This window comes from Triticum dicoccoides, chromosome 7A (assembly GCF_002162155.2).
Source record: "Triticum dicoccoides isolate Atlit2015 ecotype Zavitan chromosome 7A, WEW_v2.0, whole genome shotgun sequence".
NCBI lineage: Eukaryota > Viridiplantae > Streptophyta > Magnoliopsida > Poales > Poaceae > Triticum > Triticum dicoccoides.
The window spans coordinates 720,534,885-720,549,004 of NC_041392.1; the positions used below are offsets into that span (position 1 = coordinate 720,534,885).

The window sequence follows — 14,120 nt, forward strand, 5'->3', positions numbered from 1 at the left end:
ACACCGCCTCCCTCCCCCACACCGCCGGACGCTGCCTCTCTCACCAGCCACGCCAGACGCCGGCGCCACCATGACCACCCTCCCTGATGCGCCATTGCCATGACCACCCTCCCCGACGCGCCATCGCCACACCCCCCTCCCCCGGTGTGCCGCCGCCACGACCTCCCTCCCTAGCGCGCGCCGTTCGTCCCTCTTCCCCACCACGTGCAGGCAGTTCAACGTGCGACCATGGGCCGTTCAATATCTCCGCCGTGGACACGCCCCTCTACCTCCTTCTGGTTGCCTGTCATCCTAGTGTGGCCAGGGTGTTGGGTTCGCCGCCAGTGCGACCAGCAGTCCAACCCGACCGCCCAAGGCCGTTCACTCGTCGCAGCTCCCAGGTCCCTGCCCACCCCCCTTCTTTCTTCTTCACCGCATAAGCTTTTGCTAAGTGCATGCCATGTGTTTGCTAAAATGTCTCAGTGCACTCGCCTACTAGTTTTAATATGTTCATGTTCGTTTGTAGCTAATGTCAAATCTGGTTTCGCTTGAGGCAGGGACAAAGAAGTGAGCAAAAGGAGAAATTGATCAATTGCTCATTATGCGGCAGTGGTTTTCCTATGCACATGTTGACACAACGTATCATTAAAATGGGTATGATCAAAATGCCTCTCATAGGATTTGCTATAAATGTGTACACCTTTGTAGGCTTTTTCAGTTGCTAGCAAAAATAGATTTGTAGAAGTTCAACATAAAATGTGAAATCAGTTAGTTGATGGAAAATAATTCACTTCGATATGTATACACTGCAGTAGCAGTTTGATTCAAAAAATTCTATAGTTTGTTAAACAAAAAATAAAAACACATATTGTGGTTTAGGGCCTAGACCACAAAAATTTCAGTAACTAAAACAGTTCAAAAAATAGGTACAATGGCAGTTCAGAGTTAAAATATAGTTGCCGTCAGATAATTGGAACTTTTCAGATGTTGAGAGGGAGAAATGCACTGCTCAATTCAAAAAATAGTTGAACGAAAGAACTATAGCTTTCTGTATGCTTGTTTTGTGTTCTTGCATCAAGTGACACCAAACATGTTTGATGGAATATTCACAAGGAATGATCACACACAAGTGACACACTCAGTCAGAATCTAATTTTGGATCAGTGCAATTCTTATTTTCCATGTGTTCTGCATTTTAGGTGGCGGAGAACCAGTAAGTGCTACTACTGGTGTACGCCAAGTTCAAGGATTTTCCCATGCTCGAGCATACACTGGCTCTGACCTCCACCCGTTGCCGCATGCCTGGGATCCGCAACCTCCGACCTCACATGTGGACCTCGGCTGGCTTCTCTGCCCCGAGTGTCGCCGCCGGTCTCCCTGCAGCATGGCTTCGGTTCCCTCCTCCGGATGCATCTGCGCCAACCATCTCTATGAGGCACTCGGCACCCTGCAACATGACCGCTCCAAGGCCATGCCTTATGCTTCAGCAGCAAAAAGTGGAGCCTGCTGGATGAGCCGTGGGGTCAAGGACCACCAGCTCAACAGTCCAACTGGTTCCTCTATGGCCGGTCGCTCAAGGAGCTGAGTGCAAGCCGCTCCTTGCTGCAAGCTGCTGCTGCACCTAGGACTGCCCGGCATAGCCGCATCCTTTTCTGTTGCTACCGATGCATGCCCCTACGCAGCTACCAATTGCTGCTATTGTTACCTCTATTTTATATCTGAAGTTCAGTTCTAGTGCGGTGACTAGCGAAGCTAGAGAGGTACAGAATGTTGATTTGACCATAACCCTTACTCACACCTTTAATGTTGCTAGTGGTGGTGTTTATGTTGTTACTTCGATCGAGAAGGAAGTAGGAAGGAGAAGGATAAGGAGAAGGAGCAGACTAGCAACCTAGACATGGAGGAGAACGAGAAGGCCAAGCATGCCGCCCATGGTGCCCCTCAACGAACAGCTCAAGATCGACAAAGGTAGCTGCCGCAGTGCAATGAGTAATCAAATTGATTCATTTTGTTTGTTTCCTTCCATTCAATCTGGGGAACAATCAATTGTTCTTTAATCTTAACTTGTCTTGTTTGATCTCAACTTCGAATCCATCAGCCAATTAATTGTTCTTTCCTCATACCTCTGCTCTCGACCCTCGATCCTATTGCATTACAGGAAGTGAGCGAGTTTGAGAGAGATTTGAGAGATGAATGTGTATGTGGGGTTGCTGTTGCTATGTATTCTGGTTTTGCATCTATAGGAAGTGAGAAGAAATTCAGGAAGATGAATGTGCATGCTGCTACACTACTGTGTTTGTTGTTTTTAGAAAGTTGATTGCTATCAAAATTTTGTTGCTTAAAATGATGCTATTTGCTGATCGATGCATATTTACATAAAAACTCGGAAAAAGTTTGGACAGAACCCCCTAGATTGTTCGAACGCCAAACCCTGTTAAGTTCCCCTTGAAAAAATCTTACCTTGTTCCTATTTTTTGCAGGTTGCAGCAAAAACAAGTTGCTAAAGTAAAAGTCCCCAAAAAGCCTATTCTTTGCATCTTCAGTACTCACTCAGGTGAGGTCTGAATTTCTTCAAAATCTGAAGTACAAGTTCTTTGAAAAATTGGCAACGGTTCGATGAAAAGGTTTACCTCAGTACAAAAGTATGGGTACCCAACCAATTTCTGAACAATGTTTCTACTTTCTGCAGGTCCTTGTTGGGATGAGAGGGATGACTAGAAAGTTCAGAGAAATATATTTACTTGACCCAAAGGTGGTATAGTTTTATTGATCTCCTTTGTAATACTGTGTGGACTAGAAAATGGATTATTTTAATATATTGCGATTTTCAGTCAAGTTTTTGTGCCCAAGCTGAGCTTATTTTGTCCATGTACAGTAATAATTAGTGTGTTAATTGTGCATTGCAGAGTTTTGATAGAAATGGTACTTCGTTTGGTTTGTGATATTTAAACTTACGCATCACCATATCTATGTTGATGCCTGTAATGTATCTACTTTGTGTTCCCGAGATTTCTTTTATAGGTCTCTATTACAGAGTGCTGAGAGGGATTGATGTTAAATGTCGAACTTATGTTTTCGTGTGTAGTTGGTAAGATGTATACTGCACATCAGTGTAGTGAGAGAAATAAAAAATGCAGCTAATTATTTTAGATGTTAGATTGTCTAGTGATTTTGTTTCACACAAATTGCAAAAAAGGCCGCACTTTCTTTCGCACTTAGTTCATGCGATTAGTTGTTATAAGTTCAAAGAAGTTTATAATACCTCCAAAGGACTATGAGATTTTTTTGCATCAAGTGACACTACATCTATTTTGATAGGATGTCCACAAGGAATGATCTTCAATGACGACTAACTCGTGTGAATTCCTCCACTAAACTACAGTTCGGTCAGTTAATATTTCAGTAACACGCTCATTTCCGTTTGCTCATTTTAGTCTAGTACAATTTATTATTTTAGTTCAGTCCAAAGAACTTATTTTAACCGTGTAATATACATTGTTTGCAAAGATGAATATAGTTGTTATAGCAAAAACAGTACAAACTTTTTAAAAGTTTCTTTTTGAACTTCTCCCAATTAATATACATGAACTTGATTTTCTTTTTACATGTACTTACAGTAGCACGTTGGATTTTGTGCGTCTGCTTGTAACACAATCAGTTCATATCTCGGGAGACCATAAGTTCAAGTTCACTAGTATTTACAAATGCTGGTAGCAGTGCTAGCATTTAAAAACTTGTGACCTAAGAATTAAGCTTGCATCTTGTTACTTCTATGGAGGAACTAACCTTTTCATTTTTTTAGACCAACCACTGATCCAAGAATTAGCCATGGTGGTGATAGAGGGAGAACACTCGACTAGAGGGGTTCCCAAATTAGTTGTGCATGGACGGCCACATCAAGCAGTAGTAAAGTTCATAATATGTAGACTAGTTATGAATTAAAGATGCAACCTCCTCAATGTGCCTGATGATGCTTGACATACAAGTACATGCATTTGCCTGATATGCAAGTCTGTGTTGTTGGTATGGTCGTCGCGGAGTATTGCAGTGGCACATAGTGGCTCTTCGAGCTGCAAGACTTGCATCCATTAGCTAGCACCAAATTCTGCTACTGCTCCGACCACTCATGCCAAGAACAGAGAGCACAATTCGCAAGGTTCAGAGCAATCTGTCATAGTTGATTCAGTGTCTAGGTCTAGTGGAATCCCAAAGGTGCGTGCAAATCTATAAAATTGCTATGTATGGGATGAGTTTTGTTTGTTGTGAGTAATGGACTAATGGTTATCTGCTGCTCCTTTTTGTCAAGAATTTGTAACGAGTTTCAGTTCTGATTTCACTCGCTCACAGTACCATTGTTCTTCATAGCACACCACCTGTTTGTGCAAATACCTATGAGAGGATACCATACAATGGAGATGAAAAGGTGTGTTCAAAATAATGTCAAACCTGCTCCTTTCAAACATTTTGGATAAGTGCAAAAATGAACGTTTGCAAGTTCAAAACAACTAGTTCAATAAGGTATTCAGAGAACTTTTTCAGATAAAAGTTTTCCTGCAATTATCATTTTTCGTGTGTGATCATTTCTCCACTTAGAGCAATTTTCATGTGTGATCTGTACTTTAGGTGCTAATATAAGAATTCGTGTCCTCAGGGAGTTCATGTATTACTACCATAGGAGTTCAAAAACTACACAATGAAAAAGTACGCCCCGTAGTACATTTAAACAAAGATACTCTAGAAAGTTTATTGGAAAGAATACTTAACATGAGCGGCATGTTTGTTTTAGTGTGCCTAAAGAATGGTCCGAGGACACAAATGCATCATTTCTTTATTGTTTCTCTTGCTTATTAAGATCTAAATGGATAACTTATCTTGAACTGGATGTTGCTGCAGTTTGGGGATTTTATATTATATGGCATTTGGGGATTTTGTAGCAGTTTATGAAAAGCTAGTAAGTTCAGACTCTGGAAGGAGAGATCATTGTTTGTTAAGGTCTGGTGTTTAGTTGGTGGTTATGTGGTACCTACACCGTCACTTTTCATCAAGACCTCAAGAAGTGATATCATCTCAAGGTGGAAAAAAAATCCTTTTACTGCTCCCTTTCTTCTCTCACTCGTTCATCTTATTATATGCACACAAAATTCATGTCATCTTAAATTTGTTACACTGGTGCGGGAGAAAAAAATAGATGCACAAGTTCATCTTAAGTGACACACTCGGTTCAAATTCTAATTTTTAGTTAGTACAATTCTTATTATTTTAGTTCAGCACCGATTTCTGACTTCCTCGGCCATCACCACCACCTCGTGTAAGTTCGCTGCCGAGAACAAGCATGACCACCTACAATCTCCGGTGGTCTCCTTGGCCGCCCTCGGCCACGAGCTCGTCCACCATGCTTACTCGCAGCCGTCTAAGTGGAGCATGGACATCAGTCCATGTAGAATTGAAGCCACCATCTTCACCAAGCAGAATGGTTGTGCTCGTTCAATTTTTTTAGTCCATCTTCTGTGTGCTATTCAGTACATCTAATGCCAAATCATAAGTACAATTGCCTCATCTTCATATAACATAATTTAATTTATAATGTTGTTTACTGTCCTAATTTTTGGTACCAGTAACCTTCCTATATACATATGCAGCATCAGTTCAGCCGCTGTTATGGTAATAAGTAGTTTAGTAACTAGAAAAACAACAAAAAGTTGGTTCACTTTTTTTTCTCAGAAGCTTTTTTGGTTCACCTTGTATATGGTTTTTCAGTTGACCTTGTATATGCCTTTTCAGTTCATTGTACATGTTTCAAAAGGAGCTCCCTTAGTTTTAGTAGATGTGGAGATTGGTAAAATCTAAAGTTCAACTTTTCTGATGGGGCACTTCATAAAGCATAGAAAAAAGAAAGCAGAGCAAAAGTGAAGAAAAATAAAAGAAAACCAAAGTGGTTCTGAGAAGAAAATGCCTACTATCGAGTAATACATTCTCTCATTAGTCTATGGTTATTTGTTCATGAGAATGAAAAAACAGTGGTACTATACAAATTACCTGAGCTATTCATATAAAAAAATGCCTTAGTTTGTGTAACATCAGTTCTAACTTTTATAGCTTGATAAATGATTAGAAGTCAATCTGAATTCATTTCGATCCATTCTCTTCTGATTTTAGGCTGAACTCCAATACTTGCATCCGCCACCCTAACGTTGGCGTGTTCCCTCAGTCCTCTCTCGACAAATCCAACAGTACAGGTTCTTCGGTGCGCCAAGTATTTCCTGCGGCGATGCCTGCATCATGGCCCATTGAGGAGATCTTGTGTATTCCACATAGAAGAAATATTGTCAGTTCATGAATAGAAAATTTATGTCCCAGACTTAATATTAGTTTGGTGCGTATTCTATCTTTAGTCCATGAAAAATCACAGAATAGTTGGTGTGTGTGCAGAAATATCTTCAGTGCAAGTTTCAAAATTCTGTAACTTTAGATATATCACCTAAATAAATAATGATTTGTAGCGAGTCCATGAAAAATCACAGAATAGTTGGTGTGTGTGCAGAAATATCGTCAGTGCAAGTTTCAAAATTCTGTAACTTTAGATATATCACCTAAATAAGTAATGATTTGTAGCGAGTTTCTTCAAAATTCAGTAAAGTTTAGATATATCACCCTAATATCGTCAGTGCAAGTTTCAAAATTCTGTAAGTTTATATATATCGTAAAGAAAAATCGATGAGTCACCATCTGCTTTATATTCATGTTCTCTGCATCACAAGTAGCAAATGGTATTGACTGGGAGTGATCCCTGAACCATTTCATTAAAGTCCATGGTTTCCAACAATGCTAATGCTACCAGAAAGGAGCTGGAGGTGATGAAGCCTCCTGGCTTCTCCATTTAGCATGTTTGGCCAGTCCTGAAGCTCCTCCTCAATCTCTTCGGTGATGATTGGGCGCCCATCAAGGACGAGAGCTACCTCATCCTTGTTGACACCATAGATTGCAAAAGCAATGAACCAATACCTACCACTACCCGTCATGTAAAAAATGCTACTTTCGTTTTTGTTAGCCTTCCTTAATTACCACTTGATGCTCACCTTTCCAATTGCAGTTTCCAAAAAAATTTAGAGCTTCAGTCCAAATATGTTGCTTATGTGATTATCCATATGTAGAAAATCACACTAAAACATTGTTTTGTTCTCTGAACCTAAACACATTTTTTCTTTGAGCTTAAATGCATTTATTCTCTGAACATAAACAGGATGGCTCTCTGAACTTAAGTGTGTGTGTTCTGTGTGTATTCTGTGAGTGTTAGAGAACAATATGATGTATTTTGTTCTTGTAGAATGAAAAAATGATGTATGCATTGCTTCTTGGCCCAGCTGAGAGAACCCTCATGTTAAAAAGTATAAAGCAGTTTTGAAGCAATTCATAGTGTCTTTCGAAGCATTCATGGTTAAAAAGCAACGACAACCTCCTCCGTTCGAGTTGAGCATTGGTCATCATCCAAGTTGAGGACTAGGTGCCGTCCAAGTTCAAAAAGGGTCGTATGCAAGTACAGAAGTTTGTTTTAGTGAGAAAAATGCGGGGTTTTGACAATATTCTGTATGATTCATATGTTCAACCTTAGAACTTGGTGATATTCAGTATATTTTTCTATGACGAAGGCACACATGAAGTCCTGTGCAAATGGCTACCCCCCTAGTGCTTCCAAGATTCATATTTTGTTTCTTGAAATGTGTTGTGTGCCTGTGTGATGAGGTAAAGCAAAGTAAAAGGTGAAAATGTCATTAAAAATACTTGGAAGTACAAATGTGAAAAATAAATAATTTCTGATTCTCGTCAGGTAGGAAGTTTGGAGAAGAAAACATAAGTTTTTAAAAGAAGGGAATGGTAAAAATGTAAGTCCGTTCAACTAAATAAACCATGAAGGTACGATGTGTGATGACACCGTCAGTAAGGATAAGGATGAGAAAGAAAACTAAAAACTAAAACTAAAAGAACATCGAGTGATTATTTTTCGAGAAGTACAAACTCTCTAGTACCATAAGTACCATAAATAAAAAATAAAAAATTGCATCAGTTCTGACTCAAGGGACATTAAATTTGCAAAAAAAATTGTACCAGTAAAAGTTCGAAGGAAAAAAGCAACTTAATAAATGAAAAAAATAACAAGTTCACAACTACAAAAGTTGTACGTTCAAACATGACGTCTCAGATAAGTTTGGGAAAAAACTCAAATAAAAGAAAAGACCACGGAAATTCAAATGGTAAAAGTTCAAGTCACAAAACGCGAGAAGTTTAAAAACATCGTTGCAAAAAAAGAGTTCAAAAAAGAAACACACAAAACATTTTATTTTTGAAAAAATATCATTCAATTCAAGATATAAACCATGCAAGTCCGAGGACTATGATACCGTAAACCATTGAAAATTTACGAGGAAAACCATACCAAAAAAAGAGTAAAGTCTAGTCTGCGAAAACACGATCATTACAAAACCATACAGACATCAGTTCAAGTAGATTTTTTGGAACCATTCAAAATTACTCTGTGAAAGATACCTCCTGAGTACACACATACACATAGATCAGTACGAGTACTCTGTTTTTTCTGACGTGAAAACAATACGAAGGGTCTCGCCGTATTTCAAATTATTCTTCACTAGTTGCGAATTTGAGAAAATGTTCAACATGAATAAGTTTCACATTTTCAATAGCTTTGCGTAGACGTTGAACTGAAATCTTTGGCCTCTTTGAAAGTTTCGCATTTGACAATTCTTTGTGAAATTTCGTGGATAAGCAAATAAGCACTCTGGCCCTTTCAAACAGTAAATGGGTTTGGATTCGTGGACAACAATAATTGATGGATGCAAATAAGCAATCTAGCCCTTTCTCTCAAAAAATAGAAATCGGAAACTTGCTATATACACAATTAAGGAACAAACTGACTCCTCTTGTTTCTTCCCAAATTGGGAAGAACGCAATACAACTAGTACTATGTATAGTATAATTGTGCTCTACTTAGCTAAACGATTAACTCCACACAGCGTATGCGTCTCCGCCATGCCGCTGTGCTCCCTATCCTCTCGCCACACTCCAGCGTCCCGTGACTCGATGAGCATCCCCTGCGCCAAGTTCTCATAGTACGACCCGGCAACCATGCCGCCAAACCACTGCTCATCGTCGAGCTCCAGCAAGTCACCTGACAACATGGAGAACAGCGCACTGCTCGGGATAACGGCCGACTCCTCTGCTGGGAAAGGTACTGGAAGAACAATCTGCTGCCGCTGGAACACTAAATTGCTGTCAAGATTGATAAATTAAGGTGTTTTTTGCAGGTTCAATCTCTGATTATTTTCTTGTGGGAAATCCAATCTTTGGTTTACCTTGTAAAAGTACCTACTTCCGGGCTCCAACCCATTCATGAGGCCATCAAACACAAAGCCCGGATCCCTCCACCCTACGCTGTCGTTTGCCGGCGCGTCGCACATGTGCTTCTGCTCGTACGTCCTCACCTCCGTGCCCACCTCCGTCCAGCCCTTCTCCTCCTCCTTCTCAAGCCCATACCTCACGGCCCTCTTTCCGCAGTACGCGCACATGAACATCACCTGCATCTCGTCGGCCCTATCGGCAAACGTGAGGTGCACCTGCTCGGGCCGAGTGGCCGAGCCCGCGAAAGAGACCTCGCCAGAGTGGAGGACGCGGTGGCGGCCATGGAGGAGCGGGTTACCGTTGTGGTCGACGTGGTGGTAGGAGTACTCTTTGGCGAAAGAGGCGGAACTGGTAGGGCGTCCGCGGGTTGGGGAGCCATGGGAGGGTGAGCTCTCCACGGCTGTTGCGCCAGGAGGCGGAGCCATTGAGGAAGATGTAGCCGAGAAAGTCGTGGTCACTGGAGGTAGGGCCTGGGTTGCCGGGAGGGATCGGCCACAAGCAGCTTGGTCGACGGCTGGAGTGGCCGGCTGAACGGGCGGGGGGAGAGCGGGAGGGGCTCTTATTTGCATTTTTAATAAAAGATGATCAGTTCAACAAAAATGACAGAATCAGTACAACCCCTCGAATGCATCAGTTCAAGTAGGGTAACAGAATAATATTCTGTTACGAATGTATGTATGTGTGTGTGTGTGTGTGTGTATATATATATATATATATATATATATATATATATATATATATATATATATATATATATATATATCTTTACCTACGGACCATTCCGGAACTCCTCATGACGTCTGGGATCTCATCCGGGACTCCGCACAACTTTCGGTTAACCGCATACTAATATCTCTATAACTCTAGCGTCACCGAACCTTAAGTGTGTAGACCCTACGGGTTCGGGAGACACGTAGACATGACAGAGGCAACTCTCAGGCCAATAACCAACAGCGGGATCTGGATATCCATGTTGGCTCCCACATGCTCCACGATGATCTCATCGGATGAACCACGATGTCGAGGATTCAATCAATCCCGTATACAATCCCCTTTGTCTACTGATATAGTACCTACCCGAGATTCAATCGTCGGTATCCTGATACCTTGTTCAATCTCGTTACCGGCAAGTCTCTTTACTCGTTCCGTAACACATCATCCCGTGATCAACTCCTTGGTCACATTGTGCACATTATGATCATGTCCTACCAAGTGGGCCCAGAGATACCTCTCCGTTTACACGGAGTGACAAATCCCAATCTCGATTCGTGCCAACCCAACAGACACTTTCGGAGATACCCATAGTGCACCTTTATAGCCACCCAGATACGTTGTGACGTTTGGTGCACCCAAAGCATCCCTACGGTATCCGGGAGTTGCACAATCTCATGGTCTAAGGAAATGATACTTGACATTACAAAAGCTTTAGCAAACGAACTACACGATCTTGTGCTACGCTTAAGATTGGGTCTTGTCCATCACATCATTCTCCTAATGATGTCATCCCGTTATCAATGACATCCAATGTCCATGGTCAGAAAACCATGACCATCTATTGATCAACGAGCTAGTCAACTAGAGGCTTACTAGGGACATGTTGTGGTCCATGTATTCACACATGTATTATGGTTTCCGGTTAATACAATTATAGCATGAACAATAGACAATTATCATGAACAAGGAAATACAACAATAACCATTTTATTATTGCCTCTAGGGCATATTTCCAACAGTCTCCCACTTGCACTAGAGTCAATAATCTAGTTCACATCACTATGTGATTGTAATGAATCCAACACCCATGGGGTTTGTTCATATATCGCTTGTGAGAGAGGTTTATTAGTCAATGAGTCTGAACCTTTCAGATCCATGTGTGCTTTACAAATCTCTATGTCATCTTGTAGATGCAGCTACCACGCGCTACTTGGAGCTATTCCAAATAACTGTTCTATATACGAATCCGGTTCACTACTCAGAGTCATCTAGATTAGTGTCAAAGTTTGCATCGACGTAACCCTTTATGATGAACTCTTTTACCACCTCCATAATCGAGAAAATTCCTTAGTCCACTAGTGACTAACGATAAGTTCGACTGTTGTCGTGTGATCCATTCATGGATCACTCTTGTACCCCTTGACTGACTCATGGCAAGGCACACTTCAGGTGCGGTACACAGCATAGCATACTGTAGAGCCTTCTTGTACCCCTTCGTCCTTTCTCTCTCTCCTGCCGTGGTCAGGTCTTGAGTCTTACTCAATGCTCATACCTTGTGACACAGCCAAGAACTTTGCCGGTCTATTTTGAACTCCTTCAAAATCTTGTCATGGTATGTATTCATTTGAAAGTACTATTAAGCGTTTTTTATCTATCCTTATAGATCTTGATGCTCAATGTTCAAGTAGCTTAATCCAGGTTTTCCATTGAAAAACACTTTTCAAATAACCCTGTATGCTTTCCAGAAATTCTACATCATTTCTGATCAACAATATGTTAACAACATATACTTATCAAAAATTCTATAGTGCTCCCACTCACTTCTTTGGAAATACAAGTTTCTCATAAACTTTGTATAAACCCAAAATCTTTGATCATCTCATCAAAGCGTACATTCCAACTCCGAGATGCCTACTCCAGTCCTTAGAAGGATTGTTGGAGCTTTGCATACTTGTTAGCATCTTTTAGGATTGACAAAACCCTCTGGTTGTATCACATACAACCTTTCCTTAAGAAAAACGTCGAGGAAACAATGTTTTGTCATCCTCTCTACAAGATTTCATAAATAATGCAGTAACTGCTATAATAATTCCAACAGACTCTTAGCATCGCTACGAGTGAAAAAGTCTCATCGTAGTCAACTCCTTGAACTTGTCGGGAAACATCTTAACGACAAGTTGAGCTTTGTTAATGGTGACACTTACCATCATTGTCTGTCTTCCTTTTAAAATCCATCTGCACCCAACAGCCTTACGACCATCAAGTGGTTCTTTCAAGGTCTATACTTTCTTTTATGCATGGATCCTCTCTCGGATTTTATGGCCTCGAGCCATTCTTCGAAATCTGGGCCCACCATCACTTCTCCATAGCTCGTAGGTTCATTGTTGTCTAGCAACATGACTTCCAAGACAGGATTACGTACCACTCTGAAGTAGTGACTTGATCCGAAGTTTCATGATCACTATCATAAGCTTCCACTTCAATTGGTGCAGGTGCCACAGGAACAACTTCCTGTGCCCTGCTACACACTAGTTGAAGTGACGGTTAGATAACCTCATCAAGTCTCCACCATCCTCCCATGCAATTCTTTCGAGAGAAACTTTTCCTCGAGAAAGGACCCGTTTCTAGAAACAATCACTTTTGCTTCCAGATCTGAAATAGGAGGTATACCCAACTATTTTGGGGTATTCTATGAAGATGCATTTATCCGCTTTGGGTTCGATCTTATCAGCCTGAAACTTTTTCACATAAGCATCGCAGCCCCAAACTTTTAAGAAACGACAGCTTAGGTTTCTCTAAACCATAGTTCATGCGGTGTCGTCTCAACGGAATTGTGTGGTGCCCTATTTAAAGTGAGTGTGGTTGTCTATAATGCCTAACCCATAAACGATAGTGGTAGTTCGATAAGAGACATCATGGTATGCACCATCTCCAATAGGGTGCAGTTGTGATGTTTGGACACACCATCACACTATGGTGGTCCAGGCGGTATTAGTTGTGAAACAATTTCCACAATGTCTTAATTGTGTGCCAAACTCATAACTCAGATATTCATCTCTATGATCATATCCTAGACATTTTATCCTCTTGTCACGCTGATCTTCAACTTCACTCTGAAATTACTTGAACTCTTCAATAATTCAGACTTGTGTTTCATCAAGTAAATATACTCAGCATCAACTCAAATCATCTGTGAAGTAAGAACATAACGATATCCACTGCGTGCCTCAGCACTCATTGGACTGCACACATCAAAATGTATTACTTCCAACAAGTTGCTTTCTTGTTCCATCTTACTGAAAACGAGGCCTTTCAGTCATCTTGCCCATGTGGTATGATTTGCATGTCTCAAGTGATTCAAAATAAAGTGAGTCCAAATGATCCATCTATATGGAGTTTCTTCATGCATATCTACCAATAGACATGGTTCGCATGTCTCAATCTTTTCAAAAATGAGTGAGTCCAAAGATCCATCAAGATGGAGCTTCTTCATGCGTTTTATACCAACATGACTCAAATGGCAGTGCCACAAGTATGTGGTACTATCATAACTATCTTATATCTTTTGGCATGAACATGTGTATCACTACAATCGAGATTCGATAAACTATTCATTTTAGGTGCAAGACCATTGAAGGTATTATTCAAATAAACAGAGTAACCATTATTCTCCTTAAATGAATAACCGTATTGCGATAAACATAATCCAATCATGTCTATGCTCAATGCAAACACCAAATAACAATTATTTAGGTTTAACACCAATCTCGATGGTAGAGGGAGCATGCGATGTTTGATCACATCAACCTTGGAAACACTTCCAACATATCGTCATCTCACCTTTAGCTAGTCTCCGTAGCCTTTTATTTCGAGTTACTAACACTTAGCAACCAAACCGGTATTTATTACCCTGGTGCTACTAGGAGTACTAGTAAAGTACACAATAATATAACATATATTCAAAATACTTTTGTCGACCTTGCCGGCCATCTCATCTACCAAGTATCTAGGGTAGT

At 40.7% G+C, this 14,120-nt stretch overlaps 1 pseudogene; it reads right to left on the reverse strand.

Moving 5' to 3' along the window:
- Positions 1-8,975: 8,975 nt before the first annotated feature.
- LOC119334041 overlaps positions 8,976-14,120 on the reverse strand; it is a 45,067-nt pseudogene continuing 39,922 nt past the window's right edge.